This window comes from Acinonyx jubatus, chromosome B4, assembly GCF_027475565.1.
Source record: "Acinonyx jubatus isolate Ajub_Pintada_27869175 chromosome B4, VMU_Ajub_asm_v1.0, whole genome shotgun sequence".
NCBI lineage: Eukaryota > Metazoa > Chordata > Mammalia > Carnivora > Felidae > Acinonyx > Acinonyx jubatus.
Window position 1 is genome coordinate 48,946,948 of NC_069387.1, and position 18,207 is coordinate 48,965,154.

The 18,207-nt window shown below is 35.6% G+C and overlaps 1 long non-coding RNA gene across 10 annotated transcripts in view; it reads left to right on the forward strand.

The window, feature by feature from the left end:
* The window catches only part of LOC106965682 (uncharacterized), a 68,855-nt gene that overhangs the window by 21,694 nt on the left and 28,954 nt on the right, over positions 1–18,207 (forward strand). The window lies entirely within an intron of this gene.

Here is an 18,207-nt window from a genome sequence, read left to right on the forward strand (position 1 = left end):
CATGTATAAATAGTCTTCATTCTACCATCTTAGACTTTTACACCAATTGTGCCAACAATGCAATGGCTATTGGCCAAGCCTGGCTAACATCAACTGACTGGGTCATTCCGTCTCAATGGCCATTGAATCCTTCTACTGTGGGACAGGTGCTTTCTTCTAGGCCTTCCCTTGGCATTTTGTTTGTGCATTCATTATGATTCTAATTATCTGAGGACTTGTTATTTTTCTGCCCAACATTCATTGACCCTTCCTAATTGCCTATTCTATTCTTGGAATTATGAATTCTATTATTGAAATGACGGCTTTTCTATTTCACTCTTCTGTCTAAAGGCACTTGCTCCATGATAGGCCAATCCTACACTCCTTCCCTGGAAAGAAAATGGTCATTTTACCTAAGCACATAAGTAAACTTACCTAAGCCTCACCAGACTCTGCTATCACTCCTCTGTGATGGTTCTTGCATTTTAGCTTTCTTTCTGGATGTGGTGGCTCTCAGTGCTCTAGCCTGGTTCTTAAGCTTCCCATTAATTCCGAAAACCTCCTCAATTCATCCAACATATTTTCCTGTTTACATTCAATAAAATGACCTACCCAGATTTGTATTATTATTAAGCGTATTTCTTGATGCAACTAGACTACGAGTCAGTGGAGAGCAAAAACCATGATTTATTCATCTTCTTGTCTTCTGTAGGACCAAGAAGAAACATAGATGTTAAATAAATGCTGTATTAAATTTAATCAATCATTAAATGTTTTTAGCACCTACCTTGTGAAGAATATATTGTTTACTTACATGAGCACGTCACAGTCTTTCAGTCCAACAGAGCAATCAGAATCAACTTCACTTTGACTTAAGTCTTCCTGAGAGAATGTTTGGAAGAAATAGACAGCATTTTCTATCTAAAAGTATACAGGAATGAAGTAAAGCCCTTCATGTACCACTTTGCAAAAACCTCCAAACTTCTCTGCAAAATCTAGTGATCTAAAACTTCTGAAATCTGTACATTGCCATTGATAATATCAAACTCTCCTCTCTCATGGACACCTTTTCATTCCTGGGCATTGAGTTACCATTTTTACCTTTTCTTCTAGTTAATCCTTCTGAGATCCAGGATTGAAATCTGTGCTCTGTTACTTCTTCACTTACTTGCTCTTACCACATGTATGGAGTATGAAGATGGTTTCCAAATCTTTATCCAAGGCATAATTTCTCAGCTGTGCTCCAGTTTTATATCTGCTGCTGCCTGAGTGACATGGGCATGTGTATATACTGCCACCCATAAAAGCTAAATCTGGCACAAATTGAACTTCTCACCTTTTAAACTGTCACCTTGTCATTTTCCCCACCATCATTAAAACTACCATCAGCCCTCATACTTGGAAAGGGAAATATAGCCTCTATTTTATTACCCTATTCATACAGATCAAGTCTACATGAGTCATACTTCCCCAAAGTAAAGCTTCTTCTTTACCTCTCTTCATATATATATATATATATATATATATATATGCATATATATATATATAATACACACACACACACACACGCACACACCATATCATAAATATATGTATATATACCAAAGTAAAGCTTCTTCTTTACCTCTCTTCATATATATATATATATATATATATACGCATATATATATATATATATATATATACATATATATAATACACACACACACACACACGCACACACCATATCATAAATATATGTATATGTACCAAAGAAAAAAGCAAAACCGATATGTTTGGGTCAGGGGGAGGGAATTCTTGGATGACGTGCCTTTTTCTTTATCAAGCTGAGTGCTGAGAGTCTCTCATTTGGTTTCCCTAAAGTAGCGCCTGGAAAATGTTCAAATTTGTGTGCCTCCTACCAATCCTGCAGAGTTGGGCTGGCTTTCTGCATAAGTTCACAAGCCACCTGCAAAGGAACACAGTCATCTTCTGTGGGGGCACATGGGGAAACTGCCATGTTGGGAGGGGAATGAGGTGTGCAGAGCATTGGGGTTTTCCATAGGCCACTCAGGTGTCCACAGGTGAGGCATCCCACACAGCTCATGGGTGGATTTCCTGATGGAATTCACAAAGTGGTTGGTGGGATCCTTGGCCCTTTGATGAATTCTGAGCTCCGATTGCTTAGAACCAGAGTCCCTACTCCCAGAACATATATCTTCCCTGCTCCTAGGCTCTCAATCACTTGGCCATGCCAATCACCTCAGCATTCCGGGTAGGCTTTGGGCAATATCCTGCCTAGCTAGGAAAACTAGTCTCTCCCTCACTGTGCTCTCTTTTCTGTGTAGAAGAAATCGTTGGCTGAAGGGAATCTCTCTTGGAATTGAACTGTGCTGCCTTGGGAGATGAGTGATACAGATAAAGTAAAGCTGTTCTTGCATCTATTTTTGGGTGTTTTGTTCCACTAGTGTTCTGGAATTGCTCTCCTTGACTCCAAGACTCCCACGAAAGTATTCTTGTCTTTGAGTGATTGTATAGCTAGTTTCAAGCCTTATTTTAATTTAAAACTTTAAAAACTTATTGTTTTTAATATTTGTTCTTTTTCAGAAAGTCATATGTATGCTGGGTCATTTCAGCTATTTTCTATGGCTCTTACAGTCACTCTTGTGTTGTGGTTGATAGTTTGAAACTCTTATTTAAATTTTTTAGTTGATGTTTTGTTCCTATAATTTCCTCTTTCTTTTTTTTAATTGAAATAGAATTGATATATAACATTATATTAACTTCAAATGCACAACATAATGATTTTTATATTTGTATTTATTGTAAAATGATCACCCAATAAATCTAGTTGATGTCCATTACCATATGTAGATATATGTTTTCCTTCTTTTCAGATTGTTAAATAGTACTCTTCACTCTTCCATGTTTCTTAACTTAGTTAGGGCTTGGAGCAGTGGGAGAAAATAAGTAAATACTTATGAGCAGCCTGCATATTACCTAGTCAACCCTGGATGGTTGTTTTCTGCTTCATGGTTGAAGCAATGATTCTCTTAAGAGCAGATGGGATGAGCCAAAAATGAAGCTTAAATTATTCAACATCTTAAACTTCTACTTTTGTTTTTGTTGCCCCCCCCAACTTTATAGTCTTATTCCTGATAATACATCTTCACCCCTAAGTCACACACACATATACACACACACACATGCATATACACACATATACTGTGTCAGTCAGAATTCTCCAGAGAAATAGAACCAACAGGATATGTGTGTGTATACACATACATATATACACACACATATATACATATATATACATACATATATACATATATATAAATAGAACCAATAGAATGTGTGTATATGTATCACATATAGAGGTAATACATATGCATATATATTGCATATTATATATGTATATATGAGATATATATATATATATATATATATATATATGGGGAAGAGAGATTTATTATAAGGAATTGGCTGTCATGATTATGGAGACTGACCTGTCCTAAGATCTGCTGGTGAATTGACAAGGTGGAGACCCAGAAGAGTCGATGGTGTAGCTCCAGTCTTAGTCTGATGCCCTGAGAACCAAGATACAGATGGTCCAGATCTAATAAAGACCAGCAGGCTGGAAACCCAAGAAGAGCTGACATTTCAGTTTGAGCCCAAGGGAAGGAAAAGCTAGTGTGTGAGTTTGAAGGCAGTCAGGTACGATTAATTCTCTTTTACTCAGGGGAAGGCCAATATTTCTATTCTATTCGGGCCTTCAAACAGTTGGATAAAACAACACTCTTTCAGGGAGGGCAATCTGCTTACTCAGTGTATGGATATAAATATCAATATTACTTAAAAACACTTTTACAGAAACACCCAGAACAATGTTTGACCAATGTGCACCTTGTGACCTACTCAAGTTAACCATCAAACACACACCTCCAATCCAAGATGGTCTTCAGTGTCCCCAAGGCTTTCTGTTAGTTTTAATGTTGGTTTCTCATATCTATGCTTCTACCTTTCTTTTCTGATGTCCACAGGGTTGATTTTGATAAAAGCCATTATCTCAGACTAATTTTCTATTTTCTGCGAATTTGCAACTCCTAGATTGTTTATATCATCATCAATACTTTTTCCTGTATGAGAGTAAATTGTTTCTTTTTTCCAAAACTAACTTCTACTATTTCCATCTCTTTCTCCAGTCCCCATTATATTTTCCATTGCAATGTAACAACAAGCACCTTATATGTATATCTGTAAGCATGTATTTATCTCTATTCTATCTGGACTAGTAAGAATATTCCTCATATAGGCACACCGTCAATGTTTATTGAGTGAACAGATAAATGAATGGCTAATAAATGGATGAATGAAATAATCACTGAAAACAAATATTTAATGCAGAAATCATGAAACACTATGCAAATAAGAAAGAAATGCATTTTATGAATGGTGGTAGCAAGTCATCCAGTTGAGCTGTACAGCATTATAAAACACTTTCTAGTTTTAAAACACAAGATTAAACAACAGAAATTGTTGGTTCTTGCGATCACTTTTTATGTCTCATTATAGTTCCAAGTAATTTTCATTTATTTTATTTCAACTTGTGTGTGTGTGCGTGTGCGTGTGCGTGTGCGTGTGTGCGTGTGTATGTTTCTGTTCCATTTTTAACATGCTGCAACTAGATTTGGCTTGTGTCTATATGCTGGACACTAGGAAAAACTCGTAGAGAATTATTCCATGACCAGTTAAGTCCCTAGATGATTCAAAGATTCATTGTCACCTTAATTAAACAGCCGTTCTTCATTTTTACTTTTTCTTTCTTATCCCGCCTCCTATATACTCATTACGCTCTTTTTTTCTTTTAGCAGAGATGAGTGGAAGTTCTGAATTGTTTTTGGAGCATTCAAATCTCTATGGGGAATTAACCAGCATGCTTGACTTCCAAGAACCCTTAAAGTAAAACGATTTGACAGAATGTAAATTTAACCCTACTTTGATAGCTTCCGCTGTGTGGTTTTCTCATAAATAGAGATCACATTTGATATTAGTTTGGCTTAGAAAATAATTTTCTTATGAAATTGAAAGAACATAAGCAATGAAAGAGGAGAAATGACATTTTTAGTTAACTTAATCTGGTAGGTTTGTATAACTCTTTCATTGTTTATTTTTAATTTTATCTGGGATCCTCTTTTAAATATATCTAACAAAAGGATGTCCATCTTTTACCAAAAAAGTCCATTTAAAAACATTCAGCTCCAATTTATTGAGCACCTACTATATACCAATATTCCAGGCACTATTCTAGGACCTGGGAATACAGATAACATAAAAACTTTTCACAGTATACTCTTGTTATTTGTCTTTTTTGTTTGTTTATAAGCTCCTTCTATATCACTATTTATTTTTTTCCAATATATGAAGTTTATTGTCAAATTGGTTTCCATACAACACCCAGTGACTTGTTATTTATCTTAATTGGCTTTATGCTGATTTCATTTCCCTGTCCTAATTAAATGTACAAATAAAGAGTCATGAGAGACAAGAACATAGAAATGTTCAAATTCAAGTACAAATGAATGAATATTGAAATAGCACAGGTAAATTTGTAAGTTATTGTTCATAATTCCCTTGCTTTATAATTACAACTTATAGGCAATACTTTGGCAATATTATTAAACGCTTTGGTTTTCATAATTCTAAGGAAATGTGCCTAAAGTAAACTTACACCTTGAATTTTACATTCTAAATTTTATCTTCTCCAATTCATAGCTAAAACATATATGATTTCAATCAAATTCTGACTATGAATTTTGATTTCTTTATGTTAGAAACACTTTTGTCAAATCATCTTTTTCCTCCTTCAACATTCTGAGTATTAATAAAAGGGAATTTTTTTCCCTTTCAACATTCCACAAATATTTAATAATTCTTTTTTACATGCTGAATGGTAGATATAGAATAATAAAAAGACAAGGCATATAACCAAATCAGAGCTACAATTCTAAAAGTTATGAAAACAGTTGTAACCCTAGATCTCATAGAAGAAACAAACCCCTCAGACTAAAGTGTGGAAAATTAAAAATTCGACATGATTGTGTTGTTTATTATCTTTTCATAGGATAAAGAATGAAATGTGTTGTACTTAGGGGCATTGTTATTTCAGATACTATTCTAAGATAGCCTTGAGTTTTCAATAGCCCTTAAGTCATAAGATCTATGCAGAAAAATTCAAACATAGAACCTATGTGATATCCTTGAAAGAAACTAACTATTTTGATGCTGATACAATAATATATATGTATATATCTCACGTATACAAATTCTTTTGAAAATTGACTTCATAATTCCTTGGCTTTACTGAAATCATTTAGAGCCTCTAATTAGTACTACCACAAAGGTCAACACTATGGAATTTCAACCTCTTCCAACAACAAGGTATTTCTAATAGGCTAGTATTTGCTTTTCCTGAGAGTTACACTAAAGAAACAATGACAAAATAAAGCTAAATCAATTACTAAATATTTACCCAGTTCTTACAATGTGAAAAACATTCTGTTGGATACTACGAGTGATAAAATCACCTTAAGGTAGGCTCTGTCCTCAGGTGTTTAATAATTTAGTTAGGCAAGCTATGCCATGTGATGTGCCACATTCAGAGAAAGCTTCCAGGAAGACCTGAACAAGGAGATGGAATAAGTTTTCCTTAAATGATAGGTATTCTTCACATGTTAAATGTATTGAGAGAAGGAAATATGTTGTATATGTCTTTTTCTCTCTCGATGTTGCCTAGAATAATGCTTTGCATTCAGTAGAAACTCAAGAAATGTTTTCTAATTGAATCCACATAAGTAAATGCAATAAAAGAAGGTATTCCAGGGAAAATGTGAATAATTATAATAATAAGTATAATGATAATTATGATGATGGCAAATATTTGTTAAGTGCTGCTGTTTAAATGTATTGTTTTTTAATTTTCAAAACTGTACTGAAATAATTGCTATTGTTATATCTATGTTGTCCTGAAGAAGTATCTGAAGCACAAAAATTAAACAACTTGTCTAAGATCACACAGCTAGTTAGTGGTTAAGCCAGGACTTAATCCCAGAAATCTGGTTTCAGCATCTGTGCTCTTAACCACTGCACAATGCTTCTCAAAGCTCTGTGGGTAATATAGAGAATGATATTGACATGGTCACTTCCTTCAAAGAACTTAATATATAACCGGGAAAACTGCATGTTTGCATCACTTAAGTAGCTAAATAGTAATAAATACATTAAAATTATAGCTATTGTAACTAATCTCAAAAATGAGGAGCAAGGGTATACATGATTACGTTAGAGAAAGGGGAGATTACTGAAATCCGGAGTACTCTGAGAAGACTTCCTGGAGGAAGAGGAATTCAGATTAGAGTCCTGGGAAGGTGAGATCAGACAGGAAGAAAGATGTGGGACATATTCCAGAGAGAAACCATGTCACGAATCAAAGTCGTGTGACTCTAAGCAGCAAACAGTTATGCTCTGGGAAACATGTATAGACCAGGCTGTCTGGAATGATGATTCTGTTTGAGAGTCAAGGGTAATGGTTAGGAAAATCTGTTTGAAGCAAATGACAGGCTGACACTGGCTCTTTTTGAATCTTCAAATCTGGTGACACCTGAATCTTTGGCAAAACAAATCCACCCTGTGCCCAGGATTTGGTGGCTTCCAGAAATTCTTCCCAGAATAAACCCCAACGCTCTGCAGTCTTATCTCCACGAATGGCTGGCACAAGTTGACTTTCAAGTTCTCATTACTCTGGAGACCTCAGATTTCTTCTCAGGCTGACTGACCGAACTAGCTTTCACTTCCTTCTTGGTCAACCTTAAAGGCAAGCCACTCTTTTCTCTCCCTTCCAAAAGGAAGGCACTTTGCGTGATCACTCCTAAAAGTTTAGGCATTTTCAAAAGAGAAGGAACACACCTTTTCATCCTTTTGCAAATGTGCTCTGAAGGTAAGAGATCATAAACTCTGTTTGGAAAAGAGCACTGAGGGCAGAAACAAGTGATGGTAAAACATAGAATAAACAGAAATAAATCTCTCACAGATTTATTTATCCCCAAGTTTTACCAGAAGGTGACTTGGTAACGTGTCTCATAGGAAGTGAAAGACCTAGATCAAATGTTTTAAAGTATCCTGAATGTCTTTCCTCTAGGACCCGGGTTGTCCTCACAGGGTTCATAACATTTTAAAACTGTTTGGCATGCCTGGGCTTACCTCTGTGATATAGTAGAATTAAAAAAAAAAAAAAACCTTTTGCCTGCTCTTGGAAGACAACATTGGGCTAAATATAGTGCCATGTCCCACAGCTTGTAAAATCAACGACATGGCGCAAATCTGAAGGCATCCTCAAAAGAAATATGGCAAGAAAAGTACATTGCCTGCGTTAGTCATACCTGCCATCTCCCTGAATATCCCTGAAGTGGCTGGACATCTGCATTCCACATCCTGGCTGGCGTTAATGTGACTTTTCTATAAAAGGAGAGGAGGACAAAAGAAAAAGCAAAATGTGCTCCACAATGGAAAATGTGATCCTCAGCCACTGGGATAAAATTACATTGACAGTGGGGGAGTTACTTTCTTCCTTCGAAGAACAATGTTTGATGTTTGAACTAGACTCTCTGGTGACGAAGCTCATAACTTGGGAGATAAATCAGGTTCAGATTTAGAAAAGACTTTTTCAGAAGTTGCTTAGCAGGGTAGTTTTAGAGGTTAACATGTGAATAGAGGTTGCATCATGCCTTGTCTGTCTGTCCTGCGTTTATTGGACAGAGATAATATGGCCTCTTCCCCACGTAGCACACATAAAGAAATTTAGATTCTGTCATAATTGTTCATTTTAAATACTGTGACATTTTAATATCTGGAAAATGTTTAAATCTGTCTCTTTTCCTTCTTTATGTTGATTTCTACATCTCTTCCTATTTATCTCTTTTGTGCATCACACATATTTTACTATGAACTCGATTTTGCGGGTGAAAGGCCACAACTAACTGTTTGCATGCCTTATCTCTGCCCTAGAGAGGGGTAACTCACAAATGAGCCAGCTGCACCTACTGTACATAAAACAGCAACATCACTTTGATCTCTCCCTTAATGTGCTAGGTTTAGATTACTTTGTGAGCAAAAAGGGGTGAAAGGTGGCCGGATACTATTTTAACTAACTACTGGGGGCAGTATTTATTCATGGGGCAATTTTTAATAGGAAAGATGGAACATGAAAGCCTGTCAAATGTACTGCTCAAACAGTCTGACAACACAGAATATTTTTACAGATGAAAGGTGAGGAATCTCCAACTTCTCAGGATAGCATAAATTGTATGGAAAAAGTAAGACATGTGAAAAAAAAAGCCAGATAGAAGACTATTTATATCCCCTTGTGATTGTATGAAACCCTGCCACAAAACCAGAGGACTATTTCAGAGTTGCATTTGTCGGGTACAAAGAGGAACATAGTGAACATTAAAAATACACACTTTGAGAAAGATTCTCATTACATTTATAATTCATGTAATATTGTTTTTACTAAGAACTGAGTGTTTCAGGGAGTGTCTGTTCCAATTCGGTAACAAGGTGGAAACCAGAAATATACAAGAAATATACGAGGATGATATTCTTCAGGATTGGAAGAGTGACTATCTCCAACCACCAATCAGATTCTTACTCCTATTGTGTTTATTCAGAAATAGCTTGAAAATTCTGTTTCTGCCTTTGATGAGAGCCTCATCTTTCCTTTCTTGGCTTACCACAGCCTTGTCCTAAAACATTTATTTTCAATCTTTTTTTCTTCCTGTCCCCAAAACACTGGTGGTACTTGATGTACTCCTGTTGGAGTTACAGTGGCTCCCTATGAGAGTGTTCGATAAGGTGGAGGCGTGGAAAGTACAAGAGGGGCATGACGATCTCTGGAGTAACTTGCATGTTATAAAGAAGACTCAGTCAGAGAAGGACAGATATCATATGTTTTCACTCCTATGTGGATCTTGAGAAAATTAACAGAAGACCATAGGGGAAGGAAAGGGGGAAAAATAGTTACAGAGAGGGAGGGAGGTAAACCATAAGAGACTCTGAAATACAGAGAACAAACTGAGGATGGATGGGGATGGGGGAGAGGGGAAAATGGGTGATGGGCATTGAGGAGAGCACTTGCTGGGATGAGCACTGGGTGTTGTATGTAAGCCATGAACCACGGGAATCTACCCCCAAAACCGAGAGCACATTTTACACACTGTATGTCAGCCAATTTGACAATAAATTACATTAAGAAAAGAAGGAGAAGGAGAAGGAGAAGGAAGACTCCATAGGTGCCTGGGTGGCTCAGTCAGTTGGGCTTCTGACTTCAGCTCAGGTCACAATCTAGAGGCTCATGAGTTCAAGACCAGCATCGGGTTCTGTGCTAATAGCTACAAGCCTGAAGCCTGCTTCAGATTCTATGTCACCCTCTCTTTCTGCCCCTCCTCCACTCATGCTCTGTGTCTCTCTCAAAAATAAATATAACATTAATAAAATTTAAAAAATAAAATAAAGAAGACTCCACAGTTATTTAAACACACCTAACTCATGCCTAGGAATCATTAGTGTTAAATTATTTAGCCTTTTGTAATATGGATATAATCCAGGTCACTAATTTCATTAGCATTATGAACCCCACTTATTTTTCCTGAATCTCACCTTTTTATATATCCATCTGGAAAAGCAAACTCCACCTACTCTATTTTCTTTCTCCCCAGAACATTTCTATTTCATTTAAAATTCCAAGCTGAAAAATAATAAAATAAAATAAAATAAAAAAATAAAATAAAATAAAATAAAATAAAATAAAATAAAATAAAATAAAATATAAAATTCCAAGCTCAAAATTTGTTCTCGAGTGAAGCCTTCGCCATCAGCCCCCACAAAGACTTGGTTTTTGTCATCCTAGTTATTACCTCAGCAACATAATGATGACTCTGAAAAAGAATTTATGATATGATATTCTGATTTGTCTGTTTAAATACCTGTCTTCACAACCCCACCACCAGAATGTGTGGTAGGATGTTCATTCATGTTTTTTGTTATTATTATTATTTTTTAGAGAGAGAGAAAGCAGGGGAGGGGCAGAGAGAAAGGGTAGGGAGAGATCGAGCAGGGAGCATCCCAATGCAGAGACCTGAGCCAAAATTAAGAGTTGGGCATGTAACCAACTGAGCCACCCAGGCGCCACTGTTCATTCATCTCTGTGAGTCCTAACTTCAAATTCAGTGGCAACCACAATTTAAGTGATGAATAATGATTAAATAACATTTGTATATATTTGTATATGTGTGTTTTCATTTTATTATAAATAAATTGAGAAATATAAATAGATAAATATAAATAAAGTGAGAAATTACACACACACACACACACACACACACACACACCTTAAATGTAGGGCTCAATAACTGTTACATTTGTATACCTCCATGTAACTGGGACTCAGATGAAGGTATAGAACAATTTCAACTTCCCAGAGGGTTTCTTCATGCCCCTTCCTAATTAACACCTCCTCCCTACCAGGTCACTGCCATTCTAACTTTAATGCAATAAATTAATTTTGCTGGTTTTGAACTACATAGGGAGTCTATAAGTGGAGCCAAACAGTATTTACTTTTTTGTGTCTGACTTCTTATATTTGGCACAATGTTTTTGAGATTCACCCATGCTGTTCTATGTTCATTCTTTTGTATTATGGTATAGAATCCCATTGCATAAGTATGACATGACTTATTTATCCATTCTCTTCTTCATGAACATGTGGACTATTTATAGTTTTTAATTTCTATGAATAAAGTTACTATTAAAATTTTTGTACTCATTTTTTGTGGATATTTATGCCATTTTCTTGAGTATATATGTAGGCATTGGATTGGTATGTCATAGGATAGGTATAAGATTAGTTTTTCAACTTTCATTACTTCCTAAAATTGGCTGGGGCAATTGATACACTCAAAAGCTAAATTTAGGAGTCCCACTTGTTCCGAATCCTTGCCAGTAATTCATATTGTCAGTGATTGATTTTAGCCACTCTGGTGGCTTTAAAGTGGCCTCCTTGTAGATGAAATTTACATTTCCTTATTGACCAATAATGTTGAGCACATTTTTACGTACCTATTGGCCATTTGGATATCATATTTTACTAATTGCCTTTTCAATTCTTTTGCACTTTTTACTGGGTTGTCTTTTCCCACTGATTTGTTGGAGTTCTCTGCATATCTGAATACAACTCCCTTGTCAGATGTATTGCAAATAAAGTTTCTAAGATGTGGTTTGCCTTTCTTTTGATGAACAGATGTTCTTATAATTTTTTTTAACGTTTATTTATTTATTTATTTATTTTGAGACAGAGAGAGACAGAGCATGAACGGGGGAGGGGCAGAGAGAGAGGGAGACACAGAATCGGAAGCAGGCTCCAGGCTCTGAGCCATCAGCCCAGAGCCCCGCGGGCTCCAACTCACAGACCGTGAGATCGTGACCTGAGCTGAAGTCGGGTGCTTAACCGACTGAGCCACCCAGGCACCCCGATGAACAGATGTTCTTAACTGAGTCCCATTCTTTTTTTTTCTTTCATCTCTTTATGTACTTTTAAGAAATCTTTAGCCAAGTTTATAAAGATATTGTTCTGTAATTCTTCTAGAAATTTGATTTGTTAACTTTCAAATTCAGGTCTGTTACCCACTTCAAACTTATTTTTCTTTATGGTGTGCAGAAAGTTTTGAGATTTGTTTATATCCCATAGACAAATGCAACTGCTCCAGAACTATTTATTGAAAAGATCATCTTTACTGTCACTAGCTTGCAGTAGGACCATATATGTGTAGGCTTACTTTTGGTTTGTTAATTTGATATCATTGGTATATTTGCCTTAATTACTATATCTTGAAATCTGGTAGAGTAAACCCTCTAATTTTGAATTTTATTAAGATTGTCTTGAATATTCTAGGTTGCTAGCTTTTCATGCAAATGTTAGAATTAGCTTGTCACTTCCTACTTACTACCCCCCCCCCCCCAAACTGTTCTAAATTGATTAGAATGGTATTGAATCAATAGATTTTAACTTGGAGAAAAACACTTTAAGAGACATAGAACAGTTCAGGGACGCCAGCGGGGCTCAGTCAGTTGAGCATCCAACTCCAGCTCAGGTCATGATTTCATGGTTCATGAGTTTGAGCCCCGCATTGGACTCTGTGCTGACAGCTCAGAGCCTGGAGTCTGCTTCAGATTCTATGTCTCCCTCTCTCCCTCTGCCCCTCCCCTGCTCATACTCGGTCTCTCTCTCTCAAAAATAAACATTAAAAAAAAATTTTTTTAAAGACATACAACACTTTAGATTTTCCATCTTGTGCTGGTTTTGGTAACTTGTGTTTTCAAAGGATTTTTTTTCCCATTTCATGATTTTTAAAAATTTAGTGAATGTAAATTCTTTAAAAAAATCACTTATTACCTTTTTAATATCTTTACAATATAGTTTTCCTTTTTTTACTTTGAATAGTGATAATTTATGCTTCTTATTCTCTCCCAACCCCTTATTTTGTCCATCTTACTAGTTGTTTATGAATTTCATTAATCTTTTCAAAGTACCAACTTTTGGCTTTGTTGACTGCCTCTATTGTATGCCTATTTCTACTCTTACCTAATTATTTTTTTTCCTTCCACCCTCTTTGAGTTTAGTTTGCTGTTCTTTTTCTCACTCTTGAGGAAGACGCTTAAATTATTGATTTTAGATCCTTCTTTTGTAATGCATGCATATAAAACTACAAAATTATTACTCAGCATGCTCTAGCTGCATTGCATAAATTTTGACATGTTGTATTTTTTATCATTTAGATCAAAATATTTTCTAATTTCCCTAGTGATTTATTCTCTGAATTAAGTCTTTTGCAGGGGTATGTTGCTTAATGTCTAAATATTTATAGATTCTCTAGTCGTCTATCTTTTATTCAGTTCTAATGTAAATACTTCGATGATCAGAATGTGACTTAAATCCTTAGGAATTTGTCAAGGCTTATTTTAAGGACAGAATATGGTCTATTTTGGTAAATGTGTTATGTGCACCACAGAAGAATATGCTTTTTGTGGTTGTTGCATATGATGTTCTATATATGTCAACTAGATAAATTTGGTTTGTCAGTTCTTCAAATCTTATTCTTATTGATTTTGGTGGGGGGGAGGTTAGGCAATTAACTTGTTTTTTCTTTTAAATATCCTTTATTTTTTAGGGAAGTTTTAGGTTTAGAGAAAAACTGAGTAGAAATTACAGAGCTCCTTTATACCTTCTATCCATATACATGCACATCCTTCTCCACACTCAATATCCTACACCCAAGTGTAACACATTTGTTACAGTTGATGAGAATACGTTGACACATCTTTTACATCCAAACTCCACAGATTACAATAGGAATCACTCCATGTTGTACATTTCATAAGTTTGGACAAATGTATATTGACATATACCCACCATTATAATTACATACAGAATAGTTTCCCTACCTTAAAAAATCCTCTTTGTTCTGCCTCTTTATCCCTCCTTCCCCCAACCCCTGCCAACCACTGATCTTTTTTATTGTCTCCATGGTTTTTCCTTTTCCAAAATGTTATATAGAGTCATACAGTATGTGACCTTTTCAGAATGACTTCTTTCGCTTTGTAATGTGTATTTAAAGTTTCTCCATGTCTTCTCATGGTTTTATAGCTTTTATTTTTAGTACTGAATAACATTCCTTTGTCTGGATGTACCACAGTTTATTTATCCATTCACCTACTGAAGGACATCTTGATTGCTTCCAAATTCTGGCAATAATGAATCAAGCTGTTATAAATTTTCATATACAGGTTTTTGTGTGGACATAAATTTTCATCTCTTCTGGGTAAATGCCAAGACATGCAATTGCCGGGTTGTGTGGTGAGAGTATGTTTAGTTTTGGAAGAAACTGCCAAATTGTTTCTCCAAAGAGGCTGAACCATTTTGCATTTCCATCAGCAATGAGTTTCTGTTGCTCCATATCCTTCCCAGCATTTGGTGTCTTGTGTTCTGGATTTTGGACATTCTAACGGGTCTGGAGTGATATTTTGCTATTGTTTTAATTTGCATTTCGCTGAAGACACATCATGTGGAGCATCTTTTCATGATTATTTGCTATCTATATGACTTCTTTGGTGAGCAGTCTTTTAATGTCTTTGGCCTATGTTTTAAATGGATTATTTTCTTATTGTTGGGTCATAAGAGTTCTTTGTATATTATAAAATATATAATGCTGCTTTATCAGATGTGTCTTTTGCAAATATTTTCTCCCAGTCTGTGGTTTGTCTTTTCATTCTCTTGACATTGTCTTTCACAGAGCAGAAGTTTTTAATTTTAATGAATTTAAGCTTATCAGTTATTTTTTCATGAATTATGCCTTTGGTGGTTTATCTAAAAAAAAACCATTGCCATTCTCACGATTACCTAGATTCTCTCTTAATGTTAAATTCTAGGAGCTTATAATTTTGCATTTTACATTTAGGTCTAGAATCCATTTTGAATTCATTTCTATGACAAACATAAGATCTGTGTCTAAATTCTTTATTTTCTTTTTCTTTCTTTCTTTCTTTGCTTTTGTTTGTTTTGAAAAAAAATTTTTTTTTCAACGTTTATTTATTTTTGGGACAGAGAGAGACAGAGCATGAATGGGGGAGGGGCAGAGATAGAGGGAGACACAGAATCGGAAACAGGCTCCAGGCTCTGAGCCATCAGCCCAGAGCCTGACGCGGGGCTCGAACTCCTGGACCACGAGATCGTGACCTGGCTGAAGTCGGATGCTTAACCGACTGCACCACCCAGGCGCCCCTTGTTTTGTTTGTTTTGTTTGTTTTGTTTGCATGCAGATATCCAGTTGTTTCAGCACCATGTGTTGGAAAAGTACTTTTTCTATTTTGAGATGACCTTTTTTCCTTTGTCAAAGATCAGTCGACTATACTTATGTGGACCTACTTCTGGGCTCTCTATTTTATCTGTTCCTTCACCAATACCACATTGCCTTGATTATTAGCTTTTTAGTAAATATTGAAGTCAGAGAGTGTCAGTCTTCCAACTTTGTAATCCTTCAATATTGTATTGGCTATTCTGAGTCTACCTTTGGGGGTTTTGTGTGCTGTTCTCTTAGTTATTGAGACAACTGGGTTGAAATCTTGCAGTGTTTTATATTCATCAGTTAAAACTTGAGTGTGTTATATTTTTCAAATCTTATATCCTTACTAAATTTTTTACCTGTTTATACTCTCAGTTACTGAGAAAGGTGTGTTAAACTGCCACTTGAACTTGTGCATATACTTGTTTATTCTTTTAGTTCTGTTAACTCTTGCATTATATATTTTAAATCTTTACTATTAGGTCCATAGTAGTTTAGGCTTATATATCTTCTTATTAAATAAGACTTTTATCTCTACAAAGTGTTTCTTTATGTCTTGTAACATTTCTTGCATTCAATGCAGTTTTGTCTAATATTAATACAGTAATAGCATCTTTCTTATGGTAAGTATTTACATGGAAAACCTTTTTGTCCATTGTTTTATTTTCAATATACCTTTACTTTTATACTTAAAGTACACTTCTTGTAAACAATATACAATTAGATCTTTTAAAATCCACTCTGATAATCCTTGTGTTTTAATAGGGAGTTTTAATCAATTCATGTGTAGTGTATTTATGACATGGTTATGTTTAAGTCTAACATCTTACTTTTTGGTCTTGTTGTTCCATATATTATTTGTTACTGTTGTATTGATTAAATATTTTTGTTATTCCTCTATTAGCTTTTTCCTGGGGGGGTTATAACTTTTAGTATCATTATTTTGTGGTTATCCAAGAAATTACTTCTTTAACTGATTACAGTATACCTTAAATTAGTACTTTTAGAACATCTTAAACAATGTAAGCTCTTTCTACCAGTTGACTCCACTTAATACACTCTCATCTCTTTTTCATTTTTTATATTTTGCTAATTTTGTCATGCCTTTCATCCTAATGTAAAAACCCTCCAAAAATATGATTGTTGCTCCAAATAGTAAATAGTTTCATGTTTATCCATTTATTTACCATTCCAGAGCCATTTATTTCTTTTCACCTCTCTGCTTTTATCTTGGCTTATTTTCCTTACAGCTGAAGGAAATCCTTTAGTATTTCTTGTAATGTTGGGCTGCTAGTGACACATCCTCTCAGCTTTTTCTCCTTTGTCTGAGAATGTCTTTATTTTAGCTTCTCATTTGAAGGATAATTTCACTGGAGATAGCATGCTAGATTTTAGCAGTTGTTTTCCTTAGCACTCGAAAGATATTTTCTGGCTTCCATAGTGTGTCAGACATTGATGCAAGATTAAGGAGCACAAAATGTTTATTGGAGGATGGGAGGAGTAGGTAACTCCTGTGAAAGATAAAAAGGCAGAAGGCAGGTATGTCAGATTGTGAGGCTGATCTGACATCTGTGAGTAGAAATTAAGAAAGAAAAAGACCTGGGCAGGAAGAGCCTCATCCCATGATACAAATCTGACACAACCTTGACTAACTCTTTGGAGAGCTCTGAAGCAAATTCTACCTGTTTGAGAAGTCCCATGTTAGTGAGAAATAGCCAGGTTATAATACCCCTGCTCTGTTTAATCATTAGTTTGGTGCTGCCTGGCAAAAACATAGCCTTGGCTGGAACATTGAAGTGCATCCTTAAAGCATTGCAGTTGGAGGCTGTTAGCTAAATATACTCAATACAACTGAATGACGAATTCTCCTCAAAGAGAGATCAGAGAGGAATAACTCTATGACTAACATGATCCATGTCTTGCATTACATGGATTCACTTTTTATGTATTTAGGTTGTAGCCCCTTCAGGGTTCTGATGGACCTCTCTTCCAGGGTGGAAAAAAAACATGAGGTTAGTGGGACCACTATAACCACCACTGCTGTAGTTGTTCTTGGGACCACAACTGGTGTTCATAGTCTCTCTTCCACAATGATTTAAATAACCCTCATCCTCAGTGTTATTTCTGCTGGTTTCCATGACTAGTGGAGTGACCTAGGGGTGTTTGAGTTTCGTATAACAAAACCCTTCTCAGAATAGAGTTACTGCATTTGTTCATTCACATGTACTGTCAGGCAATGGAGTACCAAGAGACATCCAAGTAGATTCCATGAATATTTTTCTCTGGTCCATTATCT